The sequence below is a fragment of the Sus scrofa genome, chromosome 13 (assembly GCF_054392235.1).
Source record: "Sus scrofa isolate SSC_HxYL_T2T_F1_AM1 chromosome 13, Sscrofa_HxYL_maternal_Yorkshire_Landrace_v2.0, whole genome shotgun sequence".
Taxonomy (NCBI): domain Eukaryota; kingdom Metazoa; phylum Chordata; class Mammalia; order Artiodactyla; family Suidae; genus Sus; species Sus scrofa.
The window spans coordinates 38,855,871-38,883,183 of NC_139395.1; the positions used below are offsets into that span (position 1 = coordinate 38,855,871).

The 27,313-nt window shown below is 43.5% G+C and overlaps 1 protein-coding gene and 1 pseudogene across 13 annotated transcripts in view; one reads left to right on the forward strand and one right to left on the reverse strand.

The window, feature by feature from the left end:
- Positions 1 to 1,137: 1,137 nt before the first annotated feature.
- LOC146397267 (tax1-binding protein 3 pseudogene) lies at positions 1,138 to 1,499 on the reverse strand (annotated as a pseudogene).
- A 20,275-nt stretch (positions 1,500 to 21,774) lies between these two features.
- Positions 21,775 to 27,313, forward strand: part of MOBP (myelin associated oligodendrocyte basic protein) — a 48,365-nt gene continuing 42,826 nt past the window's right edge. For 11 of the 13 annotated variants that reach the window (XR_014822789.1, XR_014822790.1, XR_014822791.1 and 8 more), the window contains exons 1-2: positions 21,775 to 21,832; positions 26,477 to 26,554. The gene's annotated coding sequence lies outside the window, so the exon portion shown is untranslated. The remainder of the gene's footprint in view (positions 21,833 to 26,476; positions 26,555 to 27,313) is intronic. The other 2 variants (XR_014822788.1, XR_014822797.1) reach the window with 1 other exon arrangement.

The following is a 27,313-nucleotide window of genomic DNA, read 5'->3' on the forward strand; positions in this document are numbered from 1 at the left end:
AACTTATTTGCAGAATAGAAACTGACTCTGACTCTGAAAAATTTATGGTTACCAAAGAAGACGGGATGGGGATGGGCTGGGGGTTTGGGATAGAAATGTTCTAAAATTAGGTTGTGATGATGGTTGTACAACTCTAATAAAATTCATTGAATTTTTTTAAAAAGTTGAACTGGAATCTCCAAAGAGCAAGATTAAAATGCTTTGTATCAAAGCTGTGATAAAAAAAAAATACAGAAGTTAAACCCATAGGCATAGAGGAAAATGGCAATACTGAGAACTTCCCTGAAATGTCAGCTTTGAACCTTATCTAAATTCTGTGAGCTGGTGAACCCCAGGGAGGCCAGTGCCCCTTGAGGGGGATGGGATGTGGTGGGGTGAGCTGTGAGCCTACCTGGCTTCCATCCAGGCATAGCTTCATAGTCCCTCTGGGCAGTGAATTGAGTCCCCGCTGGGCAACACAGGGGAAGAGCATGGGGCACAGGCACTGTGGAGCTGAGACATGGGTCAGCCAAGCCCTGTGTTGCCCAGCTTTGTGGTGCTCTCAGGAAGTGGGGCCCCCTGTTGGCCTTGGCACTGCTCTGGCCAGGCCACAGGGTCTGGGGACTAAGAGTGTGGTCACTACAGACTGACTCCAACTTGGGTTCAGGCCCTCCTTTTTTTTTTTTTTTTCTTTTTAGGGCCACAGCTGCAGCATATGGAAGGAAGTTCCCAGCTAGGGTTGAATCATAGCTGCAGTTGCCGGCCTTTGCCATAGCCACAGCAATACTGGATCTGAGCCACATCTGCGACCTGTGCTGCAGCTTGCAACAATGCTAGATCCCTAACACACTGAGCAAGGCCAGGGATTGAACCCACATCCTCAGAGAGACAGTGTCAGATTCTTAACCTGTTGAACCACAGTGAGAACTCCCAGGCCCTGTTTCTAATCCTCAGTGTCCAAGGGAGAGAGCTGGTCCCAGAGCCTTGGACCAGTGGTAGGAGATGGGAAGGAAAGCTGGGTCAGGCCTCTAAAATCAGCTCCTACCCTTCTGAGTGTGGGCCCAGCAATTGGCAGAAGCCAGGGTGAGGGGCAGGGTGTTGAACAGGTGTCACTGTACAAAGGGGTGGGCAGGCACGAGTCAGGGTCCTTGATGGCTGCTAGGATAGCATGGACTGCTGCACCACCTTCTGCAGTGACTGTCTCATCACCAGCAGACGGCTCACCTCCTCTGAGTACTTGATGAGCTGCTTCCAGCGCTGGTTGCGTGTGATCATGGTCATTGCCCAGCTGTTCATCTGCATGATTTTGTCCCCAGTCTGCAGCTCAGCTATTTCTACAGGGCCTCCTTCAGATACGTGTGTGACTGTAAATGCCTTTGCCTGCTTAATCTGAGAAAGGATTTGGGGAGGGATCCTAGTCAATTCTGCCTCCAATTCGGAAGCCCAGAATTAAGTTCTCACCTTGACACAACTCACCACTGTACCATGGCGGTGACCAGCTGGCCTGGGGTGTAGGACATCTCAACCCCAATCTGGTAACCAGGCACCGCTCAGTGAAGCCTGTGGTGACAATCTGTGTTCCTTTTTAATGGGATTCATATTGGCCATGTGTTTTTGACCTTCCCTGGGTGCTGTTAGCACATACTTCTGGTTTTACCTTTTCACAGACCTCAGAGGTGTGGGGGTAGGTGGTGGGGCCAGCATGGTAGGGGCTCTGCCTCCTTTCCTGGGGTTTTCATGAGAACCATCTGTAGCTTAAAGCATGTTCTGATGAGACTCTGATGTCAGGTTGTTCTGGTTAGCAACTTGAGGGTGAGGTCAGCCAGCAAGTTCATCAGCTCATTCCATGCTGTCAGTTTTACCAGGGGCTCCTGTGGGGAATCAAATGCCTCAAGCCCAAGGGAGCCCCTGGGCCTCTTATTAGGATATTCTGCTCTACAACATGAGAGGCTCTTCTCTTACTGTGTTTCTTCATTTGTTTTAGCCTGGGGCAATCTCTTTTCCATCCCCAAGGGTGATCTCCTGCCAAAAAAGTGGTGTTTCATTTTGCATCTTCTTTTTTCTGTTGTTGTTCCCTTTTGAACACTTGGAAAGCAACATGTACCAATTGAGAAGGGTTCATTCCAAATGCACCATCCACTCTTGGCGAACTTCTCCTGATATGTGAGGCACTCCCCAATGCCCCCCGCCAAAAAAAAAGATGAAATTACCATTCTAAGATTTTCAGGGGCCTTGGGATCTGCATTAGTATGATGTCTGTAGGCTTGATAGATCCCTTCCAAAAATTCAGAGAGATCTTCATTTGTTTTGCTGAGTTTCTTGAATCTGTTCATTCAAACTCTTTTGCTTTGGTCCCCTTTTCAGAGCCCTGCCAAAGTGCACTGGGAAGCAGAGCTCTAATAAGGGCCTTCCTCCCCCACTGGGGTCCCATTTGGTTCCGTTGTGGGTGTTGCCAAGCGGGCTTCAGGTGTGGAAGAGCCTTCCTATAAGGAGGGTTATGAGAAGTTCCTGTTGTGGCTCAGTGGTTAAAGACTCTAACTAGCATCCATGAGGACGCAGGTTCCATTCCTGGCCTTGGTCAGTGGGTTAAGGATCCGGTGTTGCTGTGAGCTGTGGTGTAGGTTACAGACATGGCTCAGATCCTATGTTGCTGTGGTTGTGGCGTAGCCCAGCAGCTACAGCTCTGATTTGACCCCTAGCCTGGGAATCTCCATGTGCTGTGGGTGTGGGCCTAAAAAGCAAAAAAAAAAATAAATAAAATGTGATCTTTCCAATAAATAAGTTGGAAAAATTCAGCCAACTGAATTTGCTTTTAGCCCCCAAATGAAGTCACAGCAAAGAAAACTACCCTGCTCTGGAAGGGGTTTCTGGTCCAAACTGGGTGCCCCGTAGGGCCTTAGATGGTGATACCAGACCAAGTTCCTGTGCCCCAGAAACTAATACAGGCTTTTCTAACTGACCTCTAGAAGGAGGCGCAGTCCTAAGCCCCAGTGTCAGGAACTGGGGCTGGAAAAGAGCACAAGGTATGGAAGGGGGATATGTTGGCAGAGAGGCTGGAGCAGCTAAAGCTGAAGGTTTGAAGCCATATAGTCTTACTCTCACTCCCTCCCTTTTCTTATTTCCCTGAGGTAACAGCACATGTGCTTGCATATTAGCGATTTCATTTCTTCTCCACTTCACAAAATAGCCACAGTCATTCAAAATCACTATCAAACCATAAACAGCAACTGATCATCTAACCATTAAAAGGATGTCTTTTTGGAGTTCCTGTTGTGGCTCAGCAGGTTAAAAACCTGACTAGTATCCATAAGAATGTAGTTTTGATCCCTGGCCTCGCTCAGTGGGTTAAGGATCTGGAGCTGCCATGAGCTGTGTGTAGTTTGCTCGGATCCCGAGTTGCTGTGGCATACTAGGATTTATCCGAATTTTAGGAGTTCTACGTGATTTCTAGAATGTGTATATTGATAACATTTACCCATATGATACAAGCTAAGAAGTGTTATCACCACCTATTTGATAGTGCTTTTCACATAATTTAATATACCAGGTAAGCCTCATTAGTATTCCTCTCTCTGAGATGGAGAGAAAACCAGTACTCTTAAGTATTCCAGGAACCCTTTGGAAAACCTCAAAGTTAGCTGGAAGTCAAATGAACTTCCTTTGGAATTAAAAATATAAGAAAGTTTTCACCAGTGGTAATAAAAGATCTCAATGGCAAATACAGGTCACTGAAAGAAACGCACAACTACCAAAAGCAGTTTAATTTTCTAAAGAAGACTTTGTCCTCCTAGGGAACCAGATTCAGGTTTTATACCACTGTACCTCTAACAATCATTTTCTTAGTTAAGTTCCATCTTATCTTAGCCAGTGCTGACTATGCACACCCACAGCATATGGAGGTTCCCAGGCTAGAGGTCCATTTGGAGCTATAGCTGCCGGCCTACACCACAGACACAGCAACATGGGATCCTTAACCCACTGAGCGAGGCCAGGGATTGAACCCGCATCCTCATGGATGCTAGTCAGATTTGTTTCTGCAGAGCCATGACAGGAACCTGCTACCTCTATTTTACTTACGTAAACGCTTTCTCATATTGTTATTTTTCTTGCTAACAAACTTTGTAGCAGGCATAAGGTCTTATTAGATGTCTAGCAAACCTAGGTATAATAAAAGTACTATATGTATTGTTAATTACTCTGTAGTAATCAAACCAAGTTTAAGCTTTTATACGAGGTATTAATATTGAATATTTTCTAGATCATGTGAGCCAGAAATTCATTCTGGCCAATTTTATATTTGAGTATATAAGTGCTTAATTTCCATTAAGCCAACTAAAGACAGCTCTTTTACAAATTAATATTGGCAATGTCACACATCTATAACACACACACAGAGGGATCTCAAAGTTTCCACCCCAAAATTTTACAAATCAGGTAGAACAATGTAAAACCTAACAGTTATAAACAAGGTTGGATTCAAATTGAGTTTCTGGCAGAAGGGACAAATTGAGGTCACCAGTCTAGATGGCTAAACCCCTTTTACTAATATTTATGGGAGAGACGCCTTCATTTCTATTTGCAGCATTTGGTGATTTTTGGCAATAAAGTTGAACCTTCCTCTTCTTCCTAGGGTTGTCCCACTCTTGGACAAGAACACACAGGTTTTGGGTGGTTTTTTTTTTTTTTTTCTTTTTTTTTTTCCCTGTCCTTTTCCTCCATTTGCTACCAGTAAAAGTTTTAAATATCACAAAACTGATTTGGCTGTAAATGGGGAAACACTACCAAACAAAACAAAATGAAAAAAACCAAAGGACAAACAGAAAATCCTAAGAAACTCTCAAGTTTGGTCTTGGGGCTTTACATACACCAGCAACACAGGGTTGTAACAACAAGGTGTAAGGAACACAGCAAGGGCAGCCGTACATGGGGCTCAGGGGCCCAGGTAACCCCGCCTACACCCCTTGTGCAGCTCTCATCAGGTACTGTGGCCACATGCTGTTAATCGAGCATCTTCCTCTCCCCACGGGCTCAGAGCTGAATCAGGTCACGTACCCAAAATGTGCCTCAGAGGATTTTAGGGACTGTTGAAACATCCCCCATTTGTAAAGACAGAAATTCAAGACAAACAAAACGCAAACTTCACACACCAATGCTACCATCCAAAGAAACAAACGAACTGGTTCACAAATCCAGGAAAAGTCCAACAACTCTTTGCTCCCTCCAACAGGGAATCCCCATCAAGTTAGTTTATTCCAGAGAAAAAGCCCCAAACGGAGAGGAAATAAACTTCCCGGCTGTACACACCCGGGGCTTACCCTGCTGTGTGCTGTCCCTCAGCTCCCAAATTTCACTCCTCGCTTGACTGCCAAGCGCTGGGGCAGCCGGCTCCGCCTTGGGGGTTTGGAGGGAAAACCCTCAGGACAAGTGGTGCCAGCAGCTGCCAGGGCCTTACCTGAAAACGCCCCCACCGGGGCCGCCAGCAGCGCGTGGCAAGGCTCCTGGGTGGCTGGACCGCCGCAATTTGTTCCCAAGTCCAAACTGGCACTGCTCACCCCCGACAGGCCAATAAATGGAGAGGCAGTTGCTGGGGAAGGAACGGCGACGTTATTAGGGAAGATGGGGGACCAAGGACCATCTTGTCCGAGTTAGAACTCCGGCTCCTTTCACACTGAGAGGGAAAGGAGAAAAGTCAAACATCCCCTGGTTCCTCTCAGCCTCCGGAGGGGATGCGCTGACTCCGACCTCCCTGCAGTCATTCCCGGGTGGGCCTGGTCAGGATGTTTTCCGTGAGCTAAACAAGGGTACTTAGCTTAATGCTCCCTACCTGGGAGGCCGGGCTCCCAGAGACGGGCCGTGATGTCTAAGGCAAGCTTCTAGGCAACACCCCCTAGTGATTCACTCACATAAAATATAAAGGTTTTCCCTATTGCACGGGACGAGGACGTGGACCCTGCAACAACTGTGGATGAGAAAAGAGTGTTAAAATGTGTGCCAAAGGACAGACAGACTTGTCAAGTTAGAGATTCTCATCCTTCACTCCTAAGGATTCCTAGCATCACCAGGACTCAGTGTTTCCCAGATTTTCCAGGCAAAAGATTCAGATGCAGGGGTGTCTATGTGAAAAACTGGGGGAAACACTTCTTTAGAAACCTTAATGGGCTTGCTGTCCAGAGTGACGGGGTCAGATGAGAGATGGGAGTGGGGTGGAGAGCACAAGGGGATTTGATTGAAGGTCTGAGTAGTATATACATCACCTGGGGTACAAAACACCCTACCTCAAATCAACAACACTTACATGGCGCAGGATCCCACTAGGCGATTCTTCAATCCTCCCTAGGCTCAGCCCACCTGTGGGGGATTTACCCCCGTGTTGGGGGTCGGGTGGCAGGTGGGCTGGATGATTCAAGACGCCTCTCTCTCAGCTGGGACTTTGGGGGCAGGTTCTGGCAGTAACCAGCATTTTTCAAGTTTCCTCTTCCATCACTTTGCTTTTGTCTTGTTGGCCAAAACAAGTCACCTGTCCAAGGCCACCCTCAGAATGGGAAGGTCCGAGCAAACAGAGGCCAAAGTCTACACTGTGGAGGAATAAGAGACAAAAGGCAACTAATATAAAAAATAAATTAAACTAAAAATAAGTAGGAGGTTCCTGAGATTGGTCAGGAGATCCCAGCTCTGACTTCATGAGCAAGGAGTACTGACCAAGGAATCTGGGCTCCGCCTGCCCTGGGGTGAGTGTTTGGGTAAAGAGTTTTGGGAGCCTAAAGTCAGGGCAGTGCCCTGCCCCAGTCCTCCACCACCGCTACAACTGGGGCCTGAGCTCGAACAGGTCTGGAAAGAGCCACAGAAAGACAGAAAACTGGGTCCAGGATCCTGTGTGGCTCCCAGGGGTGCGAGGCTGAGACTGCAAGGGTCTTCCAGCTCTCAGTATGCCACAGGCTAGGACCTGGTGACCACCTGGGGCCCCCGAGGGCTGATTTTCCCCAGACAATCCAGGGGGCTTGACCTCCCCCCCAGCACCAAACCTGCTGCTCACTGCAGGGAAGCCCTCACCCCGCTGACCCCAGCCAGCCAGGAAAATGGCCAAGGACGCCCTGGTTCTCCCACATCCCGGGTCCTCAGGCCACCCCTCTGAGGCTGTGGGGCAGCCTCCTGGTTGGATTTCCCCTCAATCCACACTGTAGCTGTGGGGAGACGGTCTCCTCAGGGCACCTACTCCTCCACATTCTCCTCCTGCTTACCTCTGTCTCCATGACCCACCATGGACACAGGTGAACTTCTTTAGCAACTATCTGAGGCCCCAACCTTCCAGGTCAATCCTCAAGGGCTCCAGCCAATAGCCAGTGGCTCCAGCCAATGCCCATGGGTTCCACCCAACCTGCAATGGCTCCAGCCAATTCTAAAATGGCCAGCCATCCCAAAGGCTTCAGCCAATCTCCAGTGGGTCCAAGCAATTCCTAGAACCTCCAGAGGTTCTAGCCAATCTCCAGTGGCTCCAGCAAATCTGTAAATCCTCAAGCCAATCACTATCAGCTCCAGCTATTCTGAAAAGCTTCAGCCAATCCCCAGTGGCTCCAGCCTATCCCCAAGATCCAGCCAATCCCCACAGGCTCCAGCACATCCCCAGTGGCTCAAGTCTGTCCTCACAGGCTACAGCCCATTCTAAAAGGCTTTAGCCAATCCCCTGCAGCTCCGACCAATCTCCAGTGGCTCCAGCCAAACCTAAAAATCTCTGGCCAAATTCCCAGTGAATCTCCATGAGCTTCAGCCAATCCCCAAGGACTCCAGCCAATACCCTTTACCCTAGCTAATCCCTAAGGGCTCCCATCCGCCCCAGCCAATTCCCAAAAGTTCTAGCCAATGACAGTAGCTCAGCCAGTCCCCAATGGTCCTCAATGACCCTGAATTTGGTTCTTAACCTCCTCTCCTGATGGGGTGGTCACTGTGGTTGGGTCAGCTCCTTTGAGGAGGTAGTGTTTAGTAGGGCTAGAAGCTCACAAGTGAAGAGGGTCTTCAGGTTGTTGTGAGATGAAGAGAAGGAAGGCATGACATTTTGTAGAGGTCCCCAGAGAAAGCTGTGTGTTTGGGAACCTTTCTTGTCATTTACTGTGCAGTTGGACCTTAGAAGCAGAGGAGAGAGTGGAAAGAGACACTGATGGATGGGAAAGCAGAGGTGGGATCATGAGACCTCATGCCTGGAAGAAGAGTATTAAAGGGTACCATCAGATATGTGATATTGAAGGAAGCTTTGGGGACAGTGGGAGCAATGGGCAAAGTTCCCAGGCAAGTCTGGGACAGGAAATTGGCCAGGAGATTGTGTGGGGGACCTAGGTATGAGGGAGCAGCCTAGGGATGGCCCTTCAGGTGGAGAATGGCAGACTTTTTTTTAAAACTATAAACGAGAAATATTGGCGTTCCCGTCATGGCGCAGTGGTTAACGAATCCGACTAGGAACCATGAGGTTGCGGGTTTGGTCCCTGCCCTTGCTCAGTGGGTTAACGATCCGGCGTTGCCGTGAGCTGTGGTGTAGGTTGCAGACGCGGCTCGGATCCCGCATTGCTGTGGCTCTGGCGTAGGCTTGGCAGCTACAGCTCCGATTGGACCCCTAGCCTGGGAACCTCCATATGCTGCGGGAGCGGCCCAAAGAAATAGCAAAAAGACCAAAATAAATAAATAAATAAATAAACAGTTCTAAATAGAGGAGCAGTTCTGTTTTTTCCCACATTCACTGAATTCGCAGAAAAGCTTAGCAGGTGAATTTGAAATGGAAGCAAAATCCTGTGATAATTTGTATTTTCGAAATAATAAACTCCCAGTTGAGTTCTTTTCTACACTGCCAATTTGAACTACTGAATATCAACAACAATCACTAATGAATTATGTTAGCTATGGAATTATTGATAAATTGTTAGGCATGATAATAGCATTGTGGCTAATTTAAAAAGTTAGAATTTGTTAGCATTATATACAATACAGAGTGCAATTTGAGGGTGAAATAATATGGTTGAGATTTGATGTTAAAAATTCTGACCCACCCCCAGCAAAAAAAAATTGTATGTGAGTGGGGGAGGGGGTAAGTGAGGATTAGGTATAAATGAAACAAGAAAAGGAAAATGTTGATAGTTACTGAAACTAGGTTAAATAAAAGAGAGAACTTTCCCTTCTAATTTTGTGTATATTTAAAATTCTTCATAATAAAGATAACAGTCGCAATGTAATTCACTAAAATTTACTACCAAAAACCCCCAGAATTAACCCATATCAAGTATTTAACTAAAACACTGACCATGAAATGCAGCCTCCACAGTGGGTTTCCTGAAATATTCTGTTTTCAATGAAAGTATTTGTTGGATCTTGGCTGTCACCCTTGGGTGTTTTTTAAAAAAATCAACCATGTCAATTAAACAATATTCAAAATGTTAATAATTGGTGAAGAGATTAGAATCCCATGTCATAAAATGACTATGATTGTGGCTGCCTCGGCTCACATCCGTGCAAAGACTGATGGCATTTGTAATTAGAATGCAAAAGCACACTTTGTGTGATTAACAAAGACACTGCAGATGCAGAGAGATGCAACGAGTTCCTTATTCACAAGCCTGGATGCTCTGCCTTTCAGTGTTCAATTCTTTCAATCACAGGTTCCATGAGCCCGAATCTACAACCTCAATGTGAGGACTTAACTGCTTTACTTGTCCTTGTATCACTGCAATTGGATGTGCTCTGATTGATAATCTCCAAATGGTCACACATAAAGTTGTTTTCCTTTAACAATGGAAGAGAACATGGAGAGCCTGTGGTGGGGCCATGGGTTAACGATCTGGCCTATCTCTGTGGCAATGAGAGAACTTCCATATGCTGTGGGTGCGGTCAAAAAAGAAAAAAAAAAAAAAATCAAAGGCAATGTTATGCATTTACACAATGTAGTATATACCATATGTATATAACCGGTTCATATTATTTTTAAAAAGAATATTTCTTGAAGCTAACAATAAACTAAAACTGTGTGGCCAGGTGATACTTGGAAATGTGCTGAACTTCAGCAACTGTTAATGGACTTGCTGGAGCGGAAGTTGCTGGTAGGAACAAGGTGGACTGTGCGGGCATCTGATTTAGCAGCAAACAAGCAAACACTTAGCTGAAGTTCCAGATGTGGAACTTGACTTCTCATAAAAAGTAGACGCAGACCCCAAATTCGATGAGCCTCCCTTCCACCATATGAAGGAAAAAAGGCCAAGGCTCATAGGAAGACTGTCCTGTGGTCTAGTCTTAGATTGGGCTCCCCCAGGAGCCAGCCCAGGGACCAGGGCTCTAGTATAAGGAAGCCCCCACATGTAGGGAAGCAGGGAAGGGAGATGGGGTTGTGAGCCTCACTGACCAGACCACTGGGGCTGCGTCTGCTGGGGACTCTGGGAAGCCACGCATAACACAGAGCATCTCAATGGAAGGGGGATGTGGCAAGGTGGGGGTGGGTATTGATTAACAAGTTTCTGGAATTTAATGATAATTGTGACTTGCTGAAACTTCAAAAACTGAAGTTTTTCGTGCTCCATTCTTTGAATTCCACCCCCCCCCCCCCGCCCCGACCAGGCCCGTAGCATGTAGAAATTCCCAGGCCAGGGATCAAACTTGTGCCACAGCCATGACCCAAACTACAGCAGTGAAAATGCATGATCATTTAACCACTAGGCCACCAGGGAACACCTGAATATTTTAAAGAGTTTAATGCATTTTTTGTTTTTGTTTTTTTGCTTTTAAGGTCGCACCCATGGCATATGGAGATTCCCAGGCTAGGGGTCGAATCGGAGCTACAGCTGCCAGCCTATGCCACAGCCACAGCAGTGCGGGATCCAAGTTGAGTCTACGACCTACACCACAGCTCATGGCAACACCAGATCCGTAACCCACTGAGCAAGGCCAGGGATCGAACCTGTGTCCTCATGGTTACTAGTCAAATTCATTTCTGCTGGCCTCAACAGGAACCCCTTAGCAGATTTCTTTCTTTGTTGGGGAAGGGAGTAGGAGGACCATTGACATCACCTCAGAGCTATAGTGGAATGTAAATGCTTATACACATTTTGTGCAAATTACACACTCATCACCAACTTTCTGGAGAAACTAAGATTCAACACTCACATTTCTATTAAATCTTGGCTTTCATTTATTTGAGCTCTTTGTCATCAAAAACCTCATTGTGAAATGCAAAAACCATTGCCAAATACATAAATAGTTGTAGATTTATATCGTACAAAGAAACTTAAAAAAACCACTGTAGCAAAAGCCATCAGACTACTCTTTGTCACTGTGCATCTGGCTGGTACTCAAGTCTCCAGCAGAGGCAGCAGCTTGGAGCACTTCTCTAACCATCTGAGACAAGGAGGAATTGACTGCCTCTGGGTCCTCGTGTCCTAGCTCACTATAATTTTAGCAAGTGCCCTGAATGCTGTTCTTGAAAGGGAGGCATTAGTTAAGCTGCTGCTTCTAGAAAGAATAGAGAAAAGAGAGATGGTTCCTGGGGTCATCTTTCAGATATAAGCCCATCCAAGTGAGAGTGCCTTTCACCACACCCATGTTTACACACCAGCAGAAGAGATCATGACAGAAGCAGATGTACACCGTGGAGACCTACCCAACTTGGCCTGGCTTAGTCCCATGTAGCCATTAAAAATAATATTTTGGGAGTTCCCATCGTGGCTCAGTGGTTAACGAATCTGACTAGGAACCATGAGGTTGCAGGTTTGATCCCTGGCCTTGCTCAGTGGGTTAAGGATCCAGCGTTGCCGTGAGCTGTGGTGTAGGTTGCAGATGCGGCTCGGATCCCATGTTGCTGTGACTGTGGTGTAGACCGGCGGCTACAGCTCCGATTGGACCACTAGCCTGGGAACCTCCATATGCTGGGGGAGAGGCCCAAGAAATGGCAAAAAGACAAAAAAAAATTAAAAAAAAATATATATATATAGGTGGCTCAGCAAGTTAAGGATCTGGCATTATCACTGCAGGAGTTTGAGTTACTGCTGTGGTATGGGTTCCATCCTGACCTGGAGCCTGTGGGTGTGGCCAAAATATATTAAGTTACAAAATAAAAATCTTGGGAGTTCCTGTTGTGGGCCAGATATTAGAAGCCGACTAATATCTGTGTGGATGGGGGTTCAATCCCTGGGCTTGCTCGGGGAGGGGGTCAAGGATCTGGTGTTGCCATGAGCTGTGGTGTAGGTCGCAGATGTGGCTCAGGTTTGATGTTGCGTGGCTTTGGAGTAGGCCAGTGTCTACAGCAGCTCCGACTGGACCCCTAGCCTGGAAACGTCCATATGCTGCAGGTGCAGCCCTAAAAAGACCAAAAAAAAAAAAAAAAAAAACAAAAAACTCAGGCAAATGATAAACCAGAAAGGATAGAGGGAAAAGTGACATAAACTAGGCCACTCTAGGCCTGAGGGATGTTTGCTCATCTGTCAGGGATGTCACCCAGTCACAGCTACGTGTGAGCCTCGGTGTAACGAGGAAGCTGCTTTGGTAACATCTCACCACTTCAGCGAGGCTGAAATCTAGGAAAGTCCCATTCTCCAGCTGGTGATAATAATTACCTCTTATTGCATACATTATGTCACCATGCTCCTAGCAGTGATGGCTTTCTGCTGTTTCTGCTGACTTGGCCTGGCCACATCTGGTGTACACGGCCGGGCAAATAAAACCTAATACAGACACATCCCCACAATAAATGATAGCTGTCCTCAAGTAAGAGGGTTTGACGACACCTTATTATTTATTTAATTTTTTTTGGTTACACCGTTGGCATGTGGAAGTTCTTGGGTCTGGGGTTGAACCCACACTACGGCAGCAACCCAAGCCACTGCAGTGACAATGCCAGATCCTAAACCTGCTGAGCCATGAGGGAACTCCTTGATAGCACCTGTTAAGACAGACATTTGATAAAAAGGACATTTGATTCTTTTCAGGGGTGAAATCTTTTAGAAGAAAGAAAATGACGCTGTCCCACAACTTTCAAAGCTATCACAAATGCATTTGGTTTTTGGACTTTGTCACACACAGTTCATCCTAAATTCAACTGGTATTGGAGGGACCATCTGAATTAGCTAATTGGATTTATCCAAAGGAAAAATAAAACCTCCTGTATCTTTATGAGAAAGATAAAGATAAAGATCTTTATGAGAAAAATAAAACCTCCTGTATCTTTTGCTGCTTGGAGTTAGGCTCCTACCCTCCCATGGGAGCTGGAAGATGGGGCATCTTCCTTGGGGATGATATTTCAGAGCTGACTCCTGGATCCCTAAGGAAGACATTCCTGGGATGGAAAGCTGGCAGGAGGCTTAGTGAGTTTTTAAAAGGATTTATATACATTTTCAAGAGACAGACAGAAAACACATAATTACAGGTTTTCTAAAGTAAATGGTCCAAGAAGGAGTAGGGACTCTTATTCTCAACAGATGGAATTAAGTCTTTAAAAGTCTTCCTTGTTTTTTCATTTGTATTTATCCTTTCAGCTGTCTTACGCTGCACCGTAATTGCCACCTTACCTGAGCCATAGCAGCAATCAATGCCAGATCCTTAACCCACTGTGCCACCAGGAACTCCATAGGTGAGATACAATTGATTTAAGAATTGATGTTGGGAGATCCCGTCGTGGCTCAGTGGTTAACGAACCTGACTAGGAACCATGAGGTTGCGGGTTCGATCCCTGGCCCCGCTCAGTGGGTTAAGGATCCAGCGTTGCCGTGAGCTGTGGTATAGGTTGCAGACGCGGCTCGGATCTCGTGTTGCTGTGGCTCTGGCGTAGGCTGGCGGCTACAGCTCCGATTCGACCCCTAGCCTGGGAACCTCCATATGCCGTGGGAGTGGCCTTAGAAAAGACAAAAAAAAAAAAAAAAAAAAAAGAATTGGTATACTGAAGTTACATGATGTGAAAAAAATTTTTAAGTTTTATAACATGAATATTTATTATACATAGGGGTCATTTCCAACCATGTTTGCCTCTCTTCCATTCCTTAAGGAGACCAGTTGTATCACCTAGAAAGTGTTTGGCTGCTGGTTACGAGGCCTAAAAGAACAGTGCCTTAATTATGATGGGGACATAATTTTCACTTTTTTTTTCCTTTTCCTTTTTTTTTCTTTTTTTTTTTTTTTTGCTTTGTAGTGCTACACTTGTGGCATATGGAGGTTCCCATGCTAGGGGTCAAATCACAGCTACAGCTGCCAGCCTATGCCACAGCCACAGCCACAGCCATGCCATATCCGAGCTGCATCTGCGACCTATACCACAGCTCATGGCAACACCGGATCCTTAACCCACTGATAGAGGCCAGGAATCGAACCCGCAACCTCATGGTTCCCAGTCAGATTTGTTTCTGCTGTGCCCAGTTTTCACTCTAATAAAGTGACTTCCATTCTCTAGGCCACCCAGAGAGTGTTTGGATGCTCTGGCTGCTTTCAGTGTTCCAGGGTGTCACGAGACATGTTTCTACAATATTTTCTTAGCCTCTTTGCTGAAAACTCTGTCTTGCCCTGCTTTACTTTACCCCATCTTCCTGCTTGAAAAACAGTCGCAGTGACGGTACTTAAGCTTAAGAACACAGACCTATAGGCATAAGTTATTCATAGGGTCAGCTGAATGAGGACTTATTGTGTTGGTCTAGGCACACTGGACCTGTGCAGATTTGCACAGCACAGCATGATACGTCCTCTTAAGAATAAAAGAGGAGCCCCATAGCCCCAAGGAGTTTATGAGGGGTCGTTAGCTGGATACACATTGGCAAAGAAGAACCGAGGTGCAAACCTAGGCACACCGGGTTGCTGCAGATAGGCATGTCTGCAGAAGCACAATGGTGATTCTCTAGATGCTATGCATAGATAGCTGATGCCAAGCTTCCTCAAATGCTAATGATTGTTAAATGCCTAAAGGTCAGAGTAAAAGCTTAATCAGCACCCAGCTATGTGACTTTTAAAATAACTTAAAAAAACCTATATCCTGCACCTACAACCCCCTTCTCACTTGACGTAATCCTAAAAAACACAATAAAAGCAGTGTGGTTTCTTAAGGCGGTGCTCTTGAGACCGTGAGTGCCCCGGTTCCCACCTTTACTTAAGATAAATGTCTCTGTGTCTTGTTTTATGTTAACTTTTTTCCTTAAGTTTCCTTAAGTTTCACAGCACCCGTTCTTCAGCTCCATCCTGCTGAGCTGGTCTCGGCACCAGGGCCTCCTATTTGTGCTCTGCCACCTAGGTTTTTATTCCCAGGGTTGTACAGTGGCCACTGTGGATCCATTTGAAATATCTCATGTTACAGGCAGAAGGCGGGGAAAAGGGAAGGGGGAAGGGTGCCTGCCACTGAGCAAGTCCACTCAAAGAGCCTCCTGAAGGGCCCCCAAGGTATCTGCCTCCACATCATCCGGCCATCCTGGGCAGCAAGGCTGGGGTGGGAAAGTTCTTTCCACAGCTGAGCTGCTCTGCTATTACAGGGCTTCTGGGACAAAGAAGGACAGATGGAGGAGGTACTGGGGGCAATTAGTGGTTTGTGGTCCATGGTTCTTCCAGGTAGTCCAGGATATTTCAGATACTCTTCCCTGTCCTCCAGCCATCACCTCGGTGAAACTAATGTGTCTGGATCAAAGGTTTCAATAAATTCACTTTGGTTAGTTTTTGTGCTGTTCTTTACGTTTTTCATAGTGTTGCTCTAGGAGGAAACCTAGGGCTCATCAGAGTCGCTTCAGGGATTCCATAGATAAACATTTTTCTAGTAAAAGTCAAGACAACATTCTTGTGGAATACCTCTGTCATTTTTAGATCAGAAATTCTTGAGCATCTTGGTTCAAGGAGCTTTTAGGGGTTTCTGTAATTTTTTCACCATAGCCATAGACCGAAAGAAATACCTGCCAGTTCTTTTTATGAAGTAGTTAGGCCCAAATAATGTAATAAGCATTTATATTCTAATAACTCAGCAATAATTTGAAAAATACACGTTAAATTGAAAAGAACAGTAACATGTTATTCTATTCTTAGGTAACCACAGCCTGCTAATGGGCTATGTGCAGGAAGTCAAAGTTTGACAACACTATTCTCATTTCCTGTTTCACATGATTTTTCCACAATGCTTGCTTTTTTACCAAGCAAAAACCTAAAAATCCACCTTTATAAAGAATATGACATTATCTGAAAATACCACAGTATAATGTACTGTTGAGATGATTGAAATATCTCAAGCCACTGGTCCACAGGGTGTCAGAGAGAGGTCTAGCGTGGTTGGGTTTTTCTTGACATTTTAAATATTCCATGGCACCCTGTGAGCCTGCTCTGCACCCCAGGGAATCTTGCAGTGTTCAGGAACCATAGGTTTTATACATAGAAGTGCTGTGTGACATATTATCTGGGATGCTGCAGTGGCCCAAACAGCTTGTTGGCCTAAGAGGAGCAAACCCTGAAAGGGGAACATAGAAGAGAAATGAACAGGATGTGGCCTTGAATGCACTTGTGTGAAAATTCTATCTTTTATTTACTTTCCCGACACACATGATACTTTCTAATACAACCTTTTCTCAAGGTACTTTTATAGGAAGAGGAGTAGAATATAATACCCTAAAATGGGCCACTTTGGCATGTGTTATTTTGATAACAAAAATGATAGGTGGTTGGCAGCTTGTTAAGCACAGAATGAAAACAAAGATAGTTCACTTTTTTCAAAGATTATTCCCATTAATAATAATTCATATTGGTAAAATTAATTTAACAGTTGAGTCCTTCACTTCACTCTCAGCTCTGGATAACTGATATTAATAATTATAATCAAGGATCTGTCACTGCCACATATTGACATATGACAAAGATCCTCCTGGACCAACTTTATTCAGGTCAACTCTGAACCCTCTTCCCAACCAGCTCTTGAACTTGGGACCTCAATGTCCATCTTTGTATCCCTTACTTTTTTCTTTTTTTTTAATTTTTAAATTTTTTTTTGGCTGCGCCTGTGGCATGTGGAAGTTCTCAGGCCAGAGATTGAACACACAGGTCACACCAGTGACCTGGGCCATGCAGTGACAATGCCAGATATTTAACCCTCTGAGCTACCAGGGAATTTAGGTTTTCTTTTTTTTTTTTTCTTTTTAGGGCCACACCTGCGGCTTATGGAAGTTCCCGGGCTAGGGGTTGAGTTGGAGATGCAGCTGCCAGCCTATGCCACAGCCACAGCAGTGCCAGTTCTGAGCCATGCCTGTGACCTGTGCTGCAGTTCACAGTAACATTAGATTCTTAACCCACTGAGCAAGGTCAGCAATTGAACCTGAGTCCTCATGGATACTAGTCAGGTTTGCTACCGCTGAGCCATGATGGGAACTCCGAGCCTAGTTTTGTACTGAGATCTCTTTTCTCTTATTGCAATAGGTGCTGAATAAAATCTGGTTTTAACACTTTAATTACAATTCAGCTTTGGTTTTCTTTAACACTTCATACAGTACATTCTTATTCTTTCTTTCTCTTTTTTTTTTTTTCCTGTCTTTTTGCCTTTGCTAAGGCCGCACCCACGGCATATGGAGGTTCCCAGGCTAGGGGTTGAATCGGAGCTGTAGCCACTGGCCTACACCAGAGCCACAGCAACTTGGGATCCGAGCCGCGTCTGCAAACTATACCACAGCTCACGGCAATGCCGGATCCTTAACCCACTGAGCAAGGCCAGGGGTCAAACCTGAAACCTCATGGTTCCTAGTTGGATTCGTTAACCACTGAGCCACGACGGGGACTCTAGTACATTCTTTTTCTGAAGCTCTCCTTTTGCTAGAATCCTTGCTACACTGTGTCCACCCTGTCCTTTTCTAATGGCAATATTACAAGGGGTAAAATCCAGGGGGTGGGTCTAGAAGGTTGAACTGCAGAACCATGTCTTCTACAGAGTGAGTTTTAACACACCAAGTTGGATAAAACTCAGTCCCTTAAGTGGGGAACATAATGTACATTTATACAGGTCACCATTGACCAGAACACAATTGTGACTTAGCTCAAGCAGAGCAGAGAGAGAAAGGGAGAGAGATATTGGGTGTGGAGCTTGGAAACACAGGGTCTTTGTCTGATTTCCTGGCAGCCTAGTGGGTGTCGAATTCCTCTGATTACCATCTCAAGTTGGGAAGTGCACAGCTCAAAATCTGTAAAATAAGGTCAAAGTCTTGGAGGAGATAGGTTTTCTCTGAAAGTGAGGATTAAAGAGAAAATGAAGAAACATTTCTCTGTTTCTCTCAGATTTGATAAATTCATTATTTACCTTGCAATAATTTTTTTTTTTTTTTTTTTTTGGCCATACCCATGGCAGGTGGATGTTCCCATGCCAGGGACTGAACTTGCGCCACAGCAGCAACCCAAGCCACTGTTGTGACAGTGCTGGATCCTTAACCTGCTGAGCCACACAGGAACTCCTACCTTGCAATAACAAAATGGTCTTACAGCTATTTATAAAACTATTTTTTTTCATATTTCCACAGGAAAAATAGCACTGTTATGGATCTGAACATCTCTAGCCTTTTTTAAATCAAAAAACAACTTTTATAACACATATTTTGGTACATAATTTTGTTAGGTAAACAACCATTGTCCAATTGTGGATGGCAACTGTGCTCACCACTATACCACCAACACTATTCCATTGTCTAAATGTGGATATGAATTTATGTCCATCTAACTTTCTAGGTAGAATATGGAGATGTCCTGTTCTCACCAGTGTCATTCCTAATGTAACTTTTTCTATAGGTGATTCACTCACTTGGTACTAACTTTCAGTGACCCCTTTAAGACAATGCTTGCCATACCCTCTAACCCCCTTTATGCTCGATTCTCTCTATGAACTGATATAAAATAGTACTATGTTTCACTGCCAATCCATATGGATTTATTTTTAGAGTGATGAAAATGTTATAGAATTAGATAGTGGCAATGCCTCCACAATGCTATGAATACATTAATCTAAATTTTACACTTTACCATATAGAGAAAATGCGTGTTTATGTAAGCTTCATTCAGACATAATATGTTGGCAGTGAGTTCAATGTTAATGAACCAGCAATGTATATTAAATACAGTGTTTTTGAAAAGAAACATTAAAAAAAGTTTTTACACTTTGAATTTGTGACTATTATGATGTGCAAATTCTATCTCAATAAAATCAATTACTGTGTTTTGGTCAAAAGTGGCAGGTTAGCGACACATGCTTATTTTATCTACTCTTATCCAAAAAATTACTAAAATTATAGCAGCAAAACATTTTTAAAAGGGAAAGAATTTTAACAAATTTTTTTTTTGTCTTTTTTTTTTTTGCTATTTCTTGGGCCGCTCCCGCGGCATATGAAGGTTCCCAGGCTAGGGGTCGAATCGGAGCTGTAGCCACTAGCCTACGCCAGAGCCACAGCAACGCGGAATCCGAGCCGCGTCTGCAACCTACACCACAGCTCAAGGCAACGCCGGATCGTTAACCCACTGAGCAAGGGCAGGGACCGAACCCGCAACCTCATGGTTCCCAGTCGGATTCGTTAACCACTGCGCCACGACGGGAACTCTGAATTTTAACAATTTTTACTCCCACATGGGCAGTACAGAATTTTTAAAAAGGTTTTAACCCATCCAAGAAAAGGAGACACCAAAAGATGAGTGATTATAACACAATTTTTGTCTGTTTGTTTGTTTTGGCCGTGCCTGCGGCATGTGGAAGTTCCTGGGCCAGGGATTGAACTGACACCGCAGCAGTGACTGGAGCCACAGCAGTGACAATGCTGGATCCTTAACCTGCAGAACCACGTACAATTTGGGGAGATAGAAATGAGTGGAGGGCAGTAAATGACTTGGTTGACTGGAGGAAGTTCCATTTTAAGAGCTGGCAGGGTCATGCCAGAGAAAAGCATGTCAAAAGTATGTGTTGTCTCTACACTTGGGGCACCAGGCCTAGAAGAAAGCAGGGTAAGCCATGGAGGAAGATGCACATTCTGCTGGGATTTTCAGGTTCACTGAACCAACATGCCCTAGTTCCTGGAGGTTTATTATGGTGAAATTTCCAGACTCAGAAACTGTAGAGAGCAGGGTGACAGGCAGGGCTTAGAAAAGGGAACATCCACATACTCATATGAGCCCCTTGAGCACTCTGATCACAGCATGTCAACAGAAGATATTCAAACTCCCCTACCTTCCCTACCCTGCATGGCTGGAAAATAAATTGCCCTTTCCTGAAGATTAACTGAGGGGAAAATCCTCCAGCTACTTGGATTTTGAGGTCTGCCCAGGTGAAGGCCAGCCTGGCTGCCCTTTCCACCACACGTCAACGAGCCTTGGCTTCTCCTTGGAGCCACAGTCCTGTGACTCCCCCAGTGGCCAGGACTTCCAGAGCCCCTGCTCTGAACCACCTTACCTGACCCAGACCTCAAGAGTCTCAAGTTCATCCACTGCAGCACAAGCCAAGCCCTGGCCTCATGGTAGGAGTGAATCAGCCAGCATATATTCATAACTCCTTACTCAGAGGAAGAATATTTTGTTAGCCATGAACTCAGAATACGGTGAGATTTATATTGGATTCTTGTAGTCTCATTAGTTTGCCTTTTCAAGGTTCCCTGAGTGATTCTCTTTTGCATGCAATGTGACATAAGCCTAAAAGGAAACTTGATGGCCATGGTGACATTTATACCTTACCATCACGCAGGGAGCTTTGGGAATTCAAGTGGCAATGCTGCTGTTGGTTGGATTAGTTTCAGGAGTGTCCTTATATCTTGCACATCATTAGTGTGTAGTTCTAAGTATACAAAATGAAGTTTTCCAGGGGCACTGGGTTATAGGATCCATGAAATGTAACAGAGGCACAGAGCTAGATGACTCAATGGTGTGACCCCAAATTTTAGGACAATGATAAGAAAACGCAAATGTCTACTATGTCTGCTACTGAAGCCAATATTATCACGTTAATTAAGTGAGATTCATTTACAGACATCATGTACAAAAAGAGATGTTTTTTAAAAGTTTTCATGGATTTGAATGCAGAGGGTAATTGTCACAGCATCTTCCCAATCCAATCTCTTGTTAAATTAAGTGTATGAGGACACGTGAATGTGAATGTTAGTCTTGGGTGTGTATTTGTGTGTGTGTGTAGGTATGTTAGGGAGGGAAGTGTGGAAGGATGTTTAATCTGCATAGAGTATAGAAACAGAAGCCTAAAAATAGAGATTTGTCAGTTTGACTCCAACTCTGTTCACAGCTTGTGGTTTTGGCTTGTGGTGCATGGCATGGCACATGGCATGATGAGATGAGACGGTTGCTATAGTTGGGTGGTGCATTGGTGGAAGCATGTGTGGTTTGGTGGGGTGAGCTGCTGTGTGGTGTGGTTGGATCTGGTATGTGGTTTAAGGGGGTACACTTGGTGTGGAATAAGCCTTAGTGAGGGGTTTGGCACAGAGCATTGATTATGTGGGATGTGGGAGGCCTGAGACCAGAATATGGGAGTGTGTGTATATGTATGTGGGTGTGTGTGAGACAAAGTTGTAGCCTAGCTTAGCTTTTGTTTAGATTTTCTTTGCCCTTTGTTTTGGTCTTTGTTTTTGTCTTTGTTTGGCCTTTGTTTTGTCTTTGTTTCATTCTTTGTTTAAACTTTCTTTGGCTTTTGTTTGGTCTTTCTTTGGCCTTTTGTTTAAACTTTGTGTGGGCTTTTTGTAGTCTTTGTGTAGCTTTTGTTTTTAAGTGGATCTTGGCTGAGAACGCATCAAAAACACCTTGTGTAATGCAAAATGTGAATATATAATCTGTCCCTATATATTCTGCATGCACTGAGGTAGCCTCAACCCCCCAGGGACCTAGTGCAGACGTGGAACCTGTTTCACACAACTGCGACCTGAAGGTAAGGGGATTCCATTGCATCTTACTTCACGTGGTGCTTCATCTCCAGGGGGCAAGTGTCTATTTTCGTTTGGGCTCTTTTGTTACATCCCAGGGAAAGGAGGTAATAGCAGTCAGGATTGGGAGGAGGTAGACAGATGGAGGAAGAAAGCACAGAGGACACCAAGGTTATTCTGATGTGGGCAGAGGGCCCTCCTGGGAGGTTCTGGCTGGTATTTGGGATGGTCTGAGGCTGATGAGAATCGCCAAACCTTAACCCAGATTCTCTTGGGTTTAAATTCCTGTGTTACAGGAGCTAGATCAATAGCACTTGTTGGCTTCTTCTTCTTTTTTTTTTTTTCCTATTTCTTTTTTTATTGCTTGTCATAATTTGAAAATGAGTTTTTCCTCTTATCTAGGAAGAGCTGCTTCCTCCTACAGCTGGGTTGGGTGAGGTGTACTAGAGGGACAGCAAGGCCCAAGTCTGGTTAGAATTTTGTTCCCTGTAGACTAGCAAGCTTCAATGGAAAAATGCAAATGCTACTACATCTTGCACAGAATCTCCTAAAAATCAGTTTTTCAATGTTGTGGTTGGTAGAAAAAGGAATGAAAAAATTATGTGTCAGGGGAATAAACTAGCGAACTTGGCTAGAACATTAGGAGGAAAATCAGGGAAAGAATTTTGAAAGCTTTGTGAATAAAACAGGGAGGTGGAGAATAGACTGCTGTCAGATATGCAGCTATGCTAGTTTATGTTTATTTAGAATAACAGGATAATGCCTTGGTGAGTGGATTTAAAAAACTGTTTCAGATTTATGAAAAAGTCACGCATAGCATAAAAATTTCAGATGTACCTTTACCACATTTCCTTTATCACGCTCTCTCTGTGTACACACTTACATGTTATTTTTTTATTGAGCCATTTAAAGTTAAACTACAGGCACAATCCAAACCAGAAAATTAACATTGAGAAAATGCTATTATTCAATCCATTTATTTACAAATAAGGTGGTTGGTAAGTTTAGGTTCCAAATTGGTTGGTTTGCAAACCAAAGTCACCCTCACAGGGAAGTCATTTGCTATCTGTAAGAATTAGCTAGCTTAATCCTAGCAGTCTCTCCAAGATTAGCAAGGCTCTAGATGCCAGAGCATCAAGAATAGAGAAAATAAGAATATAATTAACACACAAGCAGAGACCACATTTGGAGTGAATGGGTATGACAAAGGAAAACAACATATACACTTGAGAGAGATGGCACTTGAGAGCCAGAATATCTGATATAGGTACGTTCAAAGAATGTGTCTATTTCTTATGCAAGTAAAAAAATTCATTACAAGGATAGAAAATCCATAAGTGGATTTTCAGCGATACACAGCAGTGAGTATAGTAGTTTTATAGTACTATGTAAAAAATGACAACAAACTTAGTGTCTTAAAACAATACTTATGTATTATCTCACAGTTCTGTAAATGAGACATCCAGTAGGGTCTCACAGGTTGAAATCAAGGTGTTGGCTGACTAAGGTCCTATCTTGAGGCTCTGGTGGAGGATCTACACTCAAGCCTCCTCTGGGTGTTGGTTATTTCCTCATGGTTGTAGGACTCAGGTCTCTGGCTCCCTCTATCTTCAAGCTAGCAATGGTGGGTTGAGCTCTTTGCATGCTTCAAATCTCTTTGACTTCTTCCCTTGCCTTTCTCTTAATACAGCTGGAGAAAGTTTTTGATTTGTATGGCTCATGGGATTAGATTTGGCCCACCCAAATAATCCAGGATACTCTTGCTATTTTAAGGTCTTCGACCTTAATTATACATGCAAAATTCCTTTTGCTGTGTGATAGTACATATTCACAGGTTTCAGGAACTAGGATTTGGAAATTGGTTGAGAGGACCACTTTGCCTCTCACAGGAGGTTTAGGATTAATAAATGTTGAGCACATTGGTTAAGGTGGTATTTGCCACATTTCTTCACTATAAAATGACTATTTTTCTTTTTAATTGATAACTATTTATTGGGGGAATATATTTTGAGACTATATCCCCTTTTTCTTTAAACTTTCATCTGCTAATTTTAGCACACATTAGTGAACGTTGCTTGCAGAAATTATTACTGTGCTGTTTGAATGGTGATTTTCTATTTCCTTCATTGCTTCTGCATTTGTTAGTTGTAATTATTCTTTAAGGAAGACTGTCTCTGATACCTCATCTCTTTATTTACTCAGTTATTTATTTATATCAGTCTGAATCCAATGATATTTATTTTATTCTTTTGTTTATAATCCAATACCAGTGCCATTTATTTTCTTGCTCAGATGGCTCTGGTCTTTGGGAACTCTTTAAGTTGGCTCCTGTGCCCTTTTGACATGTCCTTACCTTTTATTAACACTTTCCTTATTTTTTATATCACTAAATTTGCTCCAAGACCAACCTGTATTTTCTCTGCTTTAGCCTGAAGTCTACCACTATTCCAAGGTGCCAGGGTTTCTTTTATTGGACAGTGTTATTTAGAAACCAAGATCTGGGTGCTAAATGTATTCTTTGCTTTTGGGATGTCACTTCTAAGCCTTGTAAGTGAACAGAGATAAGAAACACACACATATATACTAATCTATATACACTCACATCTTTATTTATCTCTGTATCTCTGACTCCAAAACAGTACCAAAGGTTCATCCTAGTGTTCCTCTTTTCCTTGTTTGTAACTTCATTCACTGACAGAAAGAAACTTGATTCTCATAGTCTACATATATTTACTTATTTGCTCAGTCCTAGTACACATATGAAGTAGTTTTAGAGCTGCTAATCTATAAACTTCTGTGAGTACTAGCAAATGGTATATGTAACATTTGAGTATAGTTATTTTTGTCTTTAGCCTTATAGTGTCCAGTTAAAGATACTATTTTCCAAAGTTATTCAGGTCACATCTTTTCCCCCCATTCCTTCAGTGGGGTTATGTAACTAATTTGTAATCCCGTTAGATTCATTTGCCACAGTCTGCATCCCATCTTTACTGCATCTTGACTGATTTTCTCCTTCCCTACATCCTGACTGATTTTCTCTTTGATTTTTAAGGACATTTTCCTATTCTTTTTGAAATGCCTCATCTTGTCATGCATTCTGTTCATCTTTCCTTTAACATATCAATAATGATCATCTCTGAGTCTGCTCCTATTGACCACTTTTTCTCTTGATTTCAGTGTCCTTTTGCTAAATCTTCATGTGTCTTGTTATTTTATTGTATGCTGAACATTGTAGATAATAGATTTTAGAGGTTCTGGGTTAACTAAATTACTGGAGGATCACCATGGTCCTGTCTAGGCTTGGTTTTAGGCAGACCTATTTCACCTTTGCCCTTACTTCTAGGCATGGTTCCATCCTAGGGTGAGGTCTTTATGGGGTTTCAACTGAAAGCCCAAAGTGTTCACCAACATCTCACTGTTTCCCCCAGTAATGTGTAAGCTCTGATATTTCCAACTAGTTATCAACATCTTAGCAAATGTTTTTTCTTGGCCTCCCACAGTCTTATCCTGCAATTGCCCAACTTTGGAGTTAGCTAAGAATCTGAGAAAAATTGTGTATCTTCTTAGTAGATCCCTACTATTTGTTGCGCACCCCTCCAATACCTTCTGGATCTCTGTGGTCTTAGAAACCCCTAACTTTGATCTCTGTTTCTTCTCTCTGCTTGAACTCTTTTCCCCCGTACAACAGTTTGAAAAATATCTTTAGGGAGAAAACCAGGGTAAGTGTGGGGTTCCCTTCTCTATCTTTCTCTCAGGGATCATAGCCCTGCAATATTTGCTACCCACTGCCTGCAAACAATTCTTTTGTATATTTTGTTCAGCCTTTGTAGTTGTTTTCAGTGGAAATGTAAGTTCAATACTTGCTACTACAGCATGACTAAACAATTTTTTAAATAAGAAAGCTTGTAGAATCATATGATGTCAATCATTCTGTCAAGCAGATGGGAGAAGAGGAGTGTGCCAGTGATGTTCATCTGATTTATTAGAGAAATCTTACAGAGATTTACACAGTTAGAGTGGCCAATTACAACATTATTACTAGAAAAAGCATCAACTAAAACAACCAATCAGAATGACAGGTTTCTTTTGGAAGTTGTTTTTGTGTCTAGAATCTTCATAATTGCATAAGAACCCTTTGTTTAAGCAGCACTTCCAATATATGATATATGTTAAGAAAGAATGGAACAAATGGTATGAATAGTCACATAAATCTTTGGAGTGCGTGAGAAAACAATATTGATATTTTCTAGCAGTTCTCAGTTCTTTGATGCCTTATCAAAGTGGATTCCTTCACCAAGAGCAAAACACTGGAATTTCAGACATTAGTATTATAAGCAAGAATCAAGTCTGTAGAGCTCATGTTTACTAGGAGAAAGGGCTAAATATTTTTTACTTAATGATGGTGAATTAATTAGACTATACTGTTTTTCCTTTATAATTATAAGGTGGACTTTTAAAAGTTTGCATGGGATTTTGTGATTATATCCTCCTCCTACCCTCCAACTGACAGACAGTACCTAGATCAAACATTGTGATCTTTTCTAGGGCTGTGAGTGTGAAGCTCTGTGTATAAGACATTTGAGTTAACTACAACCTCAGTAATCAAAACACTAAATTAACCAGAATACATTCTACTGCTTCATTTTTAGGGAAAAAAGAAGCAAATGATACCAAGAAAAGCTCATAACAGAGATCTTTTCAACAGAAGTGTTCGGATGAAAATACAGGTACAAGTGAATCTCATACTGTTTTGGATCAGCATCTAAATTATGGTATAATGATTGCTAGTATTCAGAATGTCAAAGTAGAATGAGGAATCAGCAAAAGACTGAACTACGAAACTTCCGATAAGAGTTAAATACTTTAAAACAACTATTCCAGGTGTCTTATAATATTCTGGGTTTTGGGAGTAGAAATATGGAAAAAACACTTCGGCATCGATCAGAGGAATTCTGACCCAAGTCACCATCTGCTCACCTTTGACAAACCCGCATACCACAGTGCAGAGTGAAGTGTAAAATGTGACCTTTACTCCCTGTATCCTCAGACTCTGTGCAGGAGATTCTTTCTATCTTGTTGTCTTAACTGAATCCAGCTGGTCTTCTGAGAACAAGGATTCATCTGTCTGCCTGTTAAATGCGGGCCGTTTTACACTCCAAGGAGTTCAGTTTGAGAGTGGGGTCAGTGTCCTCCCCACAGCCACTTTCAGGCCATTACTCCTTCACTCTCTAGTTATTCCTCCAAAATTGAAAGCTTGTGCTCCATTCCTTGTGTCAGTCTTCATCTGACTTCCCAGTCACTTCTCCTTCTTCACTGATAATTGTGTTACCAGACTCCCCACTCCCTCTCCACTTCAACTCCATCCATCAACTTGGATGACTGTAGCTTCCATGTGAATAACCTATTCACAACTCCAGTGTATTATTCACTCTGCCTCATCCATCCACTGTCATGCTGTGGAACTTAGCAATGCTTGAAATTACTCT